The sequence below is a fragment of the Sarcophilus harrisii genome, chromosome 3 (assembly GCF_902635505.1).
Source record: "Sarcophilus harrisii chromosome 3, mSarHar1.11, whole genome shotgun sequence".
Taxonomy (NCBI): Eukaryota; Metazoa; Chordata; class Mammalia; order Dasyuromorphia; family Dasyuridae; genus Sarcophilus; species Sarcophilus harrisii.
Window position 1 is genome coordinate 18,745,369 of NC_045428.1, and position 12,525 is coordinate 18,757,893.

A 12,525-nucleotide genomic window follows, 5' to 3' on the forward strand; every position below is an offset into this window, starting at 1 on the left:
CACAGATTAAGCACATATTGATCAGAGACTGTTAGCTAAATTGATTGAAGCCTTAAGGCCTCAGTTTGGGCTTCTCTGGAGTCAGATGATTTTAGATAAGGCCTGGACTACATTCCATTGTCCAAAGAAGGGATTAAAAGTGGCTGAAGAAGCTGTACATCACCTTATCTACTGCATTCCACTGACCAAATAGGGGAAGAGACTTATGTGACCAATCACAACATATAGAGGGTGGGATTTGGGGGGTTCTTTGTCTGAAATGTATAAATACTGTGAACATTTGCAAGGGAGTGGCTCTGTCCTGCTGTGAATTTGGCTCACACACCAGGACGAGTCCGCTTCTCGAGATTCTAACAAATAATTCTGCTTTCTATGAGTGATCTCTGAGCAGTTAATTTGGGGAGGTCTGTTTGTCCCAAACAATAGGGAGTTATGTGAGAGCTCTGAGGGAGGGATGGGGGGACGGTCAGATCTATGCTATATCTAAGTCGCTTTGGCAACAGAGTAGAGAACGGATTGGGGTGGGGAGAAGCTTGAAGCAGAGACCAGCTAGGAAGTTATAGAAGCAGTCTGGGCCTGAAGTGATGGATGTCTGAATCGAGTTCTGAGTTCGAGCTGGATGAATGATGTATATGAAGGTGACAAGGTGTTGTGCATGTAAACTTGAGAAAGTTTGGCGGTGGATTGGATATGTAGGGTAAATAAGAGTGAGGAGTAAGGACAATGGTTCTGAGTCAAGGATGTGAGCCTGAGTGACCGTGAACATGGTGGCCCTGCCAATAGGGATAGAGAAAATTTGAAAGAAGATAATTTCAGAGGAAAGGATTTTGGATATATTGATTTTGAGGCAGTTGAAGATATATCATGATACATAAGGGAGAAACTAATGTCAGATATAAAGATCTGGAAATCACCCACATAGGATAATTGACTTTCATGAGAGTTGATGATATTTCTAAGCAAATAATTATAGAGAAGAGGTCCCAGGACAAAACCTTGAGGGACATCCAGCACTGATGAACAGGATTGGATTGAAGAATCAGCAAAGAAAACTGAAAAAGGGCTACTTGAGTGGGTAGAAGGAAAACCAGGAGAGAGCAGGGTTGCAAAAACCTAGAGAGGACAGAATATCCAGGTAGAGGGTGATTGACAGTACTGAAGACTTAGAAGTCATCGAGAGTTAAAATGAGAAAAGATTATTCAATATGTTAGTTAAGAACTCACTGGTAACTGGAGCGAGGGCAGTTTAGGCTGGACGATGAAGTCCAAAGCTAAATTACAGAGGGTGTAAATCTCTTCATTGCAGAGGTTCTCCCATCCTACCTCATGTGATCCTGACTCAGCCACCCTTACTGAGCATGAGTGACTAATCCAGGGAAAAGTCAAAAGGTCTGATGGGTGCATCTTCTGGATTACAACTGGGTGACTTGATGACTAAACCCTTCAGTACATCGTAGTGTTGGCTAGACAATGCCCCCCCCCCCTTGGGTTTTTTGTTTTTTTACAGTTTTTTGCTCCCTTTGATAGCTCAGATTTTGACTGACTCCTGTAAGGATGACTCCTTATTTGCTCTCCTGCTTAGGTTGATTACATTGCTTTGGTTTTTCCAGTCTGTTTCCACGCATCTGAATCCTGGAAACATGGCGTCAGACACAGCTTTCTGGTTAGCTGGCTGGGCACTGAGCACCTGCCTCACCGACTCTTCAGAATAATTGGCTGTGGACCTTGCTCCTCCAGAGACTGAATTGTGCTATTGGACTCTAAAAGGGCTCAACCTTGGATAACAATATGGGTGGGGGACCTTGTTTTCTGCCAAGGGCCATTTGGGTTCATCATTCATGGGCTGCAAAATTATCAACTTATAGAACTCAAACAGTGGGAAGTTGTCTCTCTAGCATTCAGCTCACAGTGGCCTTAGCAAATGATGCAGCCTGAGGGCCAGATGTTCCCCACTGCTGGATCAGAGCATAGATGCAGGTGGGCATGTGCTAGAGTCATTGTGGGCCTGCTCTAAAGCTGATTGTTAAACTTTCAAGGAGCATTTACACCTCAAAAATTGGCGAAGGCCACAATACCAGGGTTTGGCTTTGTTTTTGTTGCTTGTCTAGACTTAAGAAAATGAAAGAAAAAATGTTAACAAATGCGAAGGAATCTTCAAAGTGTGGTATATGTCTTTTTATTGTTGTTTTTTTTTTTTTTTTCCTTTTTTCTGGGGAGATTGCTAAACATTTGCCGGAACTGAAGAGTTTAGAGTGGAACAAAAATTCAGATGTCCTGATAATCAGGACCTAGAAGCAGGGACTTGAAAAGGCAGATGACAATGGGGAGTGCCTAGAAAGGCCCATAGAAGGATTTATGCCTCAGCTGAGTACAAAGAGTCTTTATCTGTGATTTATCTCAGCTGCTTGGGGAGAGATAGCAAGACCTGGAGCTTGGAAAACCGGTCTCTCAGGATGGAGATCTTCATTTCTAAGGGAAGTTCAGTCAGTCAGTCAACAAGCCTTTATTGGGCGTGGCTTGTATGCCAGGCATTGTGGTAAGGGCTAAGTCTACAGAGAAAGGGAAAAACAGTTCCTGCTCTGGATAAGCTCACAGTCTAATGCAGGAGACAACATTAGGTCATAAACAACACATAGTGTGTGTGTGTGTGTGTGTGTGTATGTGTGTGCAAACATACACACACACAAAGTTTGCATTGTGATTGGGAAGATAAAATATAAATAACCATGTACATATAACACACACACACAATATATTTATTCTGCACACACTTGCACACATACGTGTGTCATATACATATTTGTGTCCATATATCTCACCCAAAACAGGGGAAAATAATCCAGAAAAAGGGCAAAGAGCAAAGCCTGTGAGTGTCAGTTTGAGATGAGCACAGACGGAAGCCTCTTCCCTTAATCATCATCTTACCCAACCTGCATCTAGGCAGGAAAATCCTGACCCAGGGCCAGACTTGTTTGAACCACCCAGTTCTCGCTGCACAATCAACAGTCGGCTCTTCCTCTGGTTAGCAGACCAGAACCAGGGGTAGAATGTCTGCTCTTGTTCCCAGTGGGGAACAGGAATTTCTGTGGAGGAGATTGCGTCAGCCTCCTGTTACACATGTAGTCCCCTCTGGGGACTTCCTACATATATCATACATATATGCATCTATTCCTATATAATACAGAGAATATAAAACTGGTATATATTATACTAGAAATGCATCACATTGTGCTGTTGTTCAGTTGTTTCAATTGTGACTTCACATTTTGAGTTTTCTTGGCAAATATACTGAAGTAGTTTGCCGTTTCCTTCTCTGGTTCATTCATTCTCTGTTCAGGAAATTGAGGCAGACAGGGTTAAAATGATCACCCCGGATCATATTCAGATCTTTCTGACTCTAGGCCAGAGAGCCCCTAGCTGCCTCATAATCCAGCAAAAAGAATAAACTGTGAAGATCAGCCTGTAATGAACAGGTAGGAAAAAAAGGTACTCCTAGGGAAGGAAAAATGGGGGAAAGCTATAGCTAAAGATGATGGTCATGGATGGAGGAATCTCCCTTCTTCTTTTTACCTTTGAGTGACAGCAGTGGAAAGGGAACCCAGAGATCCAGCAGCAACGGGCCAAATAATTACAGTATTTTGAATGCCATCGTTTTGGGTCTTCATGGTCCCCCCAGTGCCTGACAAGGAGTCTCCTACATAGTACTGAATAGAAAGAAGCTTGGCTCGAATAACCTTGGAGGGGTTATTCCAGGCTTTTGGGTGGGAATCTCCATTTCATCAATCATGTGACTTTGACTTTGAAACTTCTTCTTTTCTCTAGTTCTAGCCCCTCTCCTCTCATGGCCCTCTGAAGTTTCCTAATTAGATCCACTATCAAAACTGTAATCTGTGAATAGGACTAGCTAGAGATCTATTAATAGGACATGGAGCTTAGCCACTGCAGCTCCTCTCCTTCCTGAGAAAGCTCAGGACAATTATTTGGTGATTCATTTTACTGCTTACATTTTATTTCAATGCTTATTACAGAATGGAAATTATAAAAAAAGATAAAGAAAAATAAGTGAAAAGCCCAATAAGTCTATAATGTGAACTATAGACCTTACTTGAGTCATACTTCTCATTTTTCCCCCACACCCAATGTATGTGTGCATGTACATATATGTGTGTATGAAGTAATATCCATATCTATCTGTGCACATAGATGCATGTAGATAGCGTTGGCAACTTCCATTAGGGTTGCCTCCCTTCGTAATTTGATTTAGGGAACCAGCACTAATTGTTGTTTGAGTCACTTAAGTCAGGACTGAATCTTCATGACTGCAGTTGAAGTTTTCTTGGCAGAGACGTTGGAGTAGTTTGCCATTTCCTTCTCCAGCTCATTTTACAGATAAGGAAACTGAGGCAAACAGGGTAAAGTGACTTGCTTAGGCTCACACGAGTATTAAGTGTCTGAGGCTGGATTTGAACTTTCAAAGTGGAGTTTTCTTGACTCCAGTTCCAGCACTTTACTACCCCACTGATGCCCTATAATCACTGGACTGAGGTAACAAATGCAAGCCTGTCAGAGCTAGTTAACTGGCAAAAAGTGGCTGCTATCCCAATAGGATTTGATAAACTCAGTTATTTTAACAAAGATCTATTGAGAACCTACTATATCCTAAACACAGATAAAAATAAAAGTCCTCGCTTTTGAGAAGGCTTCTGGACAATAATCTTCTGCCTGTGTTCTTACGTACTTGTAAATCGGATACCGTACCAACCCTCAGTTAGCTAGGGCAGAGCTTCATAAAGTTTTTCCACTTGCAACTTCTTTTCCCTGAGAAATTTTTATGTAACACTCTAGGTATACAAATCAAACATTTATTAATAATAAATCATAATTTTGCAACCTCCCACATTAAGTTGGGTGATTCCAAATGGGTCATGACCTGCTAAGGACTTGGAATCAGGGAACAGTTCCTGGAGTGGACAATCATTCTGGTGTTAAGAGGATGGAAGGGTTTTGAGCATCAAAACTGAATCAGCATTGGAGCTGCACTGAGCGCAAATCCTTAAAGAATTTAGCAAGAGTAAGGTCAAAGAACTTAGAGAAGAAGATTTCCCTGGTCCAGTTTATGGTTATATCACTAGAGCATTGACATAATAACAATGATAATAATGTCATAAAATCAGGGAGCATGGTCTGATCTGCTATCCAAGATGTGTTCTAGAGTTTATCAGTAGATATTCCCTGACTGATTTTAAGTTAATGTATGTTTGTGACAGACTTTTGTAGTTTATATAAATATATATATATATATATATATTTTTTTTTTTGCATGGAGGAAATAAATAGCTGTCCTCTAACTGATTCATACTACGACTGAGCAACTTTCCACTACCTTCTTGAGAAGGCCTCAGTCATCCTACATGGGAATTGAAGTCATTGGGGGGATTTTTCTGAAGATCCTTATGACAAATGGTTATTCATTCAAGGCTTTCTGCTTTAATCCTATTAGAAAATATTTTCTTCTATAATACTGTAAAGGAAATGCTTGAAATTAGACACAGTTTTAGCAGAATGAGTGGGAAGTAAAATAAAAAGATTTTCTGGCTTTCCTGGGCCTTTGAAACAGAATTGAGAATATTCCCAAAGTGTTTCCAAAATCTTGATGCCAGAGGACTCTTTGACATAAAAGTTCTATACATATCTATCAAATTAATTGGAATCCCTTCAAAATGCTAGGAGAAATGCCCATCTGAGAAAATTTTGCAGGGAGCCACTTTATGTCAAGATGGGACTTCAACCACAAAATGAAGAGTTTCAAGGTTAGAGTATTGGGAAGTAGTGATGGAACAAGTTGTGGATTCAAAGGACCTAGTTCTTTGACATTCCTGACCTAATCAACTCCAGAATCAAACACAGCTTCTAAGGTCTGTCATCACCGGGCCTCTTCTCACCTTTCCAGTCTTCCCATACTTTATTCTTCTTTAACCCCATGACATCCACTTCCTTGCTGTTCTACCCAGAGACTCTCCACCACGGGACTCTGGGACTGTCATCAGCTGTACCCCACCCCTTCCTGGACCTCTCTTAATCTTCACCTCAAGCTCCAGCTAAAGTTTCACCTTCTTCACGACTTTCCTGGTCCTCCTTAACCTTAGTTTCTTTCCTTCGGAGATAAGTTCCAATTTACCTCATACAGTAAATAAGTTGGTTGTACATGGTGGTTTGCAAGTTGTATCTAGAGCAGGATTTTTCTGACATTTCTTTGTATCTAAGTGCTCAGTATACAGTAGGAACTTAATAAATGCTTGACTTGCTTTGAAAAAAAAAGAGAGGTTTGGATTAGATGATTTCTCAGCTTTATTCTAGTTCTAAATCTATGATTTTTTTATTAGTGAGCCAAAATTTCTTAACTGATTTAAAGTTGTCCATACCATTGGATCCGAGATGTTACAAGTGGATGAAGAAATTAACCTGGAAGGCTGTGACCTTTCCAAGTTCACACATTTAATAAGAGTGAAAAACAGCCTTTGAAGAGTAAAATCCCTGTCCCAGGGCCTCTGAATTCTTTTGGTGCCCTTTCTACTGTCATCACAAACAGCAGAGATAAAACAGGAAGAGACCCAGGTGGAACAAGGGTCTCAGTGGTCATAGGATTATAGACTTGGGGTTTCGAATCTTCCCCCTTTGCTTTACAGAGAAGGAAACTGAGCCCCAGAGAATTTAGGAACTTACCCAATTCTACAGACAAGAGTAATATGCAGCAAAGTCAGGATTTCAGTCCAGGCCCTCTGACCCCAAACCCAATGTATTTTCTGCTGCTTCACGCTACCTCCCAAGCAGAGGCAAAACAGCTAATGGGAGATGGATCTTGTAGGCAAAGCAGACTGATGCTTCATGATCCGTCCTCCTCCTACCTATCTAGCCTTCTTGCTTGTTCTTCCTACCAGCCCACTCCTTGAACCCTGGAACCCCATGACGTTCTTACTGCTCACACAAAACACTCTACCTCCCAACTCCAGACCCCATCTGCTGATGCTGTAAATTCTCTTCCTTCTCATCTCCATCTCCTGCCTGCCCTGGTTTAGTTCAAGTCCCAGCCACACTCCCACCTACTACTGGAAATGATCCCAATTCCCTTGAATACCAGTGCTTTCCCTCTGTTGATTATCTCCAATTTAACCTCCAATTCTTCCATCTTCTCCCTCAAAGCTGGAAGTTAGCAGTGTCCAGAGCTGGAGCAGAGATCCAAGAGGTAGAGCTGGAGAATTCTCCCCTGTCCCTCTCTCCCCGTTCTCTCCCCTGCCCTCACAAAGGCTCAGGCCATTGGTCACACCAATGAAGGGGAGAGTTGCATACCACCAGTGAACTCTGAGGCTCAGGTTACATAGAAACAAACGGTCCATCTCCATCATCTTTTTCTAATATAAATCCAGATTTGTTTATAATGATAACGACTATAGTATAGAGAAAGATAGCTAAGTCTTTAAAGGTTTGCAGGGTGCTTTTTGTATATTCTTTCATCTTGATGTTTGATTTGCTAAAAAGCAAGACTTATCTGTGGTTTAAATTCTCAGGCTCGGAAAGCCCTCTATCAGATGGTCCAGCCCAGGCTCTTCAGAGAGACACAGGCCACAATTAACAATAGGCAAGGGCAGCTAACGTGGAGAAAACGAGAACCAAACTTCCACCCCCACCCCCACCCCCCAAACAAAACAAAACAAAAGCCAACCAGCCTCTCCCCGAGCTCGCTTTGCTTGGCAGAACTCTGGCACAGATCAGAGCCTCCATCAGCCACTGCGACTGTTAAACCTCAAGAGGCCCTTAGAAACTCTGTGGTTGAGCACAGGAGCCCCCAGATTAGCTAAAACTGCTTTGGGTTATTAGAAGGTAGAGACTTTCAGCTCAGAATAAAAGGGGAATATTCATTCCCTGAAAGAAAACTTCAGCGTGTCCCAGAGTTGGAAAAACCAAACTAAACTCCCCCAAACCAATTACCACTCGTGATCTCCCCTCCATGAGCACCATGAGCTCAGTTGGGGGGAGTTCAGGACCTTCTGTCCATCAGTCTCTCAAATCCTCTTCCAGAGAAGTGTGGATGCAAGGGCATGCCTTCCCCGAGGAAGAGTCCTCAGGGACCACTTTGCCCACAAATCATTTGTTTTTTCAAATAGATGTATTGATTTTAATATCTATTGGTCAAGGCAATGCTTTATGTATTTTAATCCATAGCCATTCATCTCTACTTGTGCTTTAAACCATTTTTTTCCACCACCAGGGAACAATTTCCAAAATTAAATAATAATATTTAAGTAGTATTTATTTCCAGGCCCCTTTTCTTTTTCCTCGAGGGGGCATTTTGGAGCTTAGGTTTGGCATCATTAATCAATAGCGCTCTTGGATGGGTCTCAAACTATCTTACTGAAGATCAGGATGGATGATAAAATACCATGGAGAACTTGATGAGATCATAATATGATGGGGAAAACAGTTTCATTTCAAACAAAAGGCGTGGTGGAGTAGGTTCCTCTCTAACTTTTCCATAAGTTGTGTTCCAAAAGTTCATTTATAAGCGGTTCTGTGGAACCGAGATAGCATTTTTCTATCAAAACAATGTCATGCTGAATCTGGATCAAAGCATAGTATTTTTATCCTTTTTTTGTTATTGTTTATTTGCTTGTTTTTTTTTTTTCTTTCTTTCTTTCTTGTGATTTTTTTCCCTTTTGATCTACTTTTTCTTGCACAACATGACAAATATGGAAACGTATTTTTAAAAATTGCACATATTTAACGTATATCAGATAGCTTGCTGTTTTGGGAAGAGAAGGGAAGGGAAGGAGGGAGGAAAATTTGGAATATAAAGTTTTACAAAAATGAATGTTGAAAACCATCTTTACATGTATTTGGAAAAATGAAATACTATTGAAAAAGTACAATGTCATACAAACAAATTAGATAATAAGCCATCTTCCAGCTGGGAAATGCAATCGAAATATGGGCTTCTATTATCATCGCTACTATATGGGTAGGTTCCCAGGCTAGCCTACAAATACCTATATATTGAATGTAGTCAGAGCATGGTACTGTTCTAAGATAATCTGTATCTGTTACAATATTTCTTTGTAACTTTTTTTTTTTTTTCCATTTTTAGGTCACCTTCATTTCTAAATATTCCTTTTTCCTTCCTTTTTTACTCAATTAAGCATCTCTTGTTATAAAGGTTAGAAAAAGAGGTGGGCAACTAGGTGGTGCAGGGGATAGAGCATCAGTCCTGAAGTCAGGAGGACCTGAGTTCAAATCTGTCCTCAGACACTTTTAGCACAGCCTGGCTGTGTGACCCTGGGTAAGTCACTTAACTCCAATTGCCAAAGAGGGAAAATAAAAGGGAAAAAGCAGTTTGAAAACACCAATCTGTGCTTCAATTTTAATGGCATAGGCAATATTCCACAGCTCTACTCTCCTAGCTATGGAAGGGAGATGATCTTGGACTCTAAACAGGTGTTTCGGATGATGTTCTTTCATTTATATTGTGTGACTGCTGGAAACACATTCATGGTTTTGCCTTGAGACATTAGGACTATACTCCCCACATCTGAGTAGTGGGCTCAGAGATTTCCCCTGCTCCCCATCTTGGTCAGAGCAAGGACTATCTCGATGGCAAGCCCCCAGTGTGGGAAGGAAGGCAGGCAGGGAATATTTCAAGGTGGGGTCCAGGGAGGTGGAGTACAGGAAGGCTGAAGTCCTCACTCTACCCCTCCCTGCCCCAATCACCTCCAGGAACTTCTTTTGATGAATATCTTCAAAGTCTTCTCAGAATTTTCTACCTCTAGGTGACTTATGCAGGCAAACAACATACCCAGCATTCTCTTAGCCAATCAGGAGTTCCATTTCTTTCTGCTGCAAGAAGAAAAGGCGGTCCCTCTGCAAAATTGCCTCCCAGGTTTTTGTGACAGCCCAGTTAGATTTGCATGGGAAGAGAGAGGGTGGGCTGGGACTTAGAGTGACAGCTCTATGGTTGTTTTGAAGCAAGGGGAACTAGTGAAGGGCAAGGAGAAAAATGGCTAGGAAACTCTAGGGGGTTGGCTGTCAGGAGCTGTGGGGAGCCTGGGCCTCCAGCCAAGAGATATTTCTTAATCTTGGCTCACTTCCCAGTCATTCCTTTTCTTTTCTTCTGAGGGGGTCTAGGGCAGAGGATGTTAACAAGGGATCCAGGGATTGATTTTGGGGTGTCTGTGCATATATAGGAGAAAAAATTACATTTTTCTATGCACTAACTAAATGTAACTTTAAGTACATTTTATGTAATGTTTCCTTTAATTAATTTAAAAATGCTATTTTGAGACGTTCATAAGGCTTTACCAGATTGCCCAAAAAAGAATTTGGAATCTGTGGTCTAGGGGCTGAACCCTATGTTCTCCACAGCCATTAGTTTCATCTAAAAAAGCAGAATGAGAGCTTTTCCTTGGCTCTCTGTATAACAGAACCATGCACTTCCATCTTAGAAAATATCCTTTGGGAATCTTTCAGGCTAGTAAAAAAGAAATAGAGAGTACAAACAAAACTAAACCCATTTTACCCTCCTCCCTCTCTCCCTACTCTAGCTCTCTTTGTCTGTCCCTCCCTCTTCCTCCTTTTCCTTCTTTCCTGTTCTCTTTTTTCCTTTTTTTCTTTCCCTTCCCCACTCCTCTTTTTCTTCTTTTTTAAACATAAAGAACAAAAAACATACGCTGATGGTGATATTAGTCTTTGCCCACACAAGACTGAAGATTTAAATTTCAGATGAAAAACACTAGGCTATTGTGGGTATCTGTACCAGGAACTGGAGTTGGGAAAGGGGCCTCAGGGTGGTGGACAAGGAAATAATTTGAAGGAGAATTATTTACATTTCAATTTCTTTTTAGGGCTTACAAAATATTTTCCTTGTAGCAACTTTAGAGTAGATATTTTAGTAGTGGAAGTGTTAATATTTAGTGGTTCAGACAAATAAGGGGCAGGGGCAGGACATCTGAAAGGCAGATGGAAAGAGAGAAGAATGAGAAATGATGGCGGGAGGTCTCAGGTCTTTTATTTGCCTTTGGAAGGACTCTGATAACTAGGCCTTAGTACGATTACCCTTTGGAGAAGAGTCATTAACTTTGCTCTAGTGCCCAAGGAATGGATAGCCCAATGAGCAAAACTGGAGCTGAACTAAGTTCCACTGGGTAGTTGTGGAGGGAAGTGGTGGAAAGGAAACAAATGTTCAGCACCGAAGGATTTTGAAATGATGCAACAACCCATTCTTTGTTCCCTGTGACAGCAGCAGGAACGAAGGTACCATGAATTAAAGAGAATTGGCTTTTGAAGTCGTAGAACCAGGCCATCCAGACCTGAAAAGGAGTGACTGCTCTATGGCATTCTCCAAGAGTGGGAGGACACCAGGAGCCCCTCTTGCCTGTCTTCACCCCAGAAGCTGCAGAGATGAATATGACAGTGAGCACAGGTGCTTTCTAGGAGAAACTGAATCTGGACCCTGCTGGCTGCTATTTCAGCTTGGATTTCTTTCACTGAGCATAGAAGGCAACCTCATGAGTTTGAGACATCACGGGCCCCAGAGACCTTCAGTTGGCATGAGTCGCAATGTGGGATTTTGACCCTGAATTTATAACAAATGCTCTTGGAGGGAAAAATAGCCATTGTTGGAGGAGCCCAAACCATCAGCTGCTTGCCAGAAGCTATGAAACTTGAGGGAACTACTCAGAAAGTAAGGGATTAAGATGAAGAGGAAATGGCTGTTCAGAAGGTCTTCAAAATATTTCATGGTGCAGGGTTTTAAGAATCACTGACAAAAGAAAAAGTCAAGAAAATCAACAGGATTAACGGGAAAAAATGCAAAAACTTGTTGGCATAGCAGTACCAGACCTAAAACTCTGTTATAAAACATCAGTCATCAAAATGTATTGGTTTTGGTATTGGCTAAGAACTAGAGTAGTGGATCAGTGGAATAAGTTAGGTACACAAGACACAATAGTCAGTGACAATAATAATCTACACTTTAATAAAACCAGAGACTCCAGCTTCTTTGATAAGAACTCACTATTTGACAAAAATCACTGGGAATATTGGAAAATGGTATGTTAGAAACTAGCCATGGACCAACATTTCACATCCCGTACCAAGATAAAGTCAAAGTGGACACATGATTTAGGCATAAAGGGTGATACTATAAGCAAATTAGGAAAGCAAGGGATAGTTTACCTATCATCAGATCTTTGGAGAAAAGAGAAATTTATGACCAAACAAGAAATAGAGAACATTATGAAATGCAAAAAAAAAAAAAAAAAAAAAAAAAAAAAAAAAGAAACAAAAAAAAAAAAAAAAAAAAAAAAAAAAAAAAAAGGATAATTTTTGTTGCACTAAAAAAAAAAAAAAAAATTACACAAACAAAACCAATGCAACCAAGATTAGAAGTGAAACTGAAAGATGGGAATCATTTTTCCCCCTGAGGCAATTGGGGTTAAATGACTTGCCCAGGATCACACAGCCAGGAAGTGTTAAGTG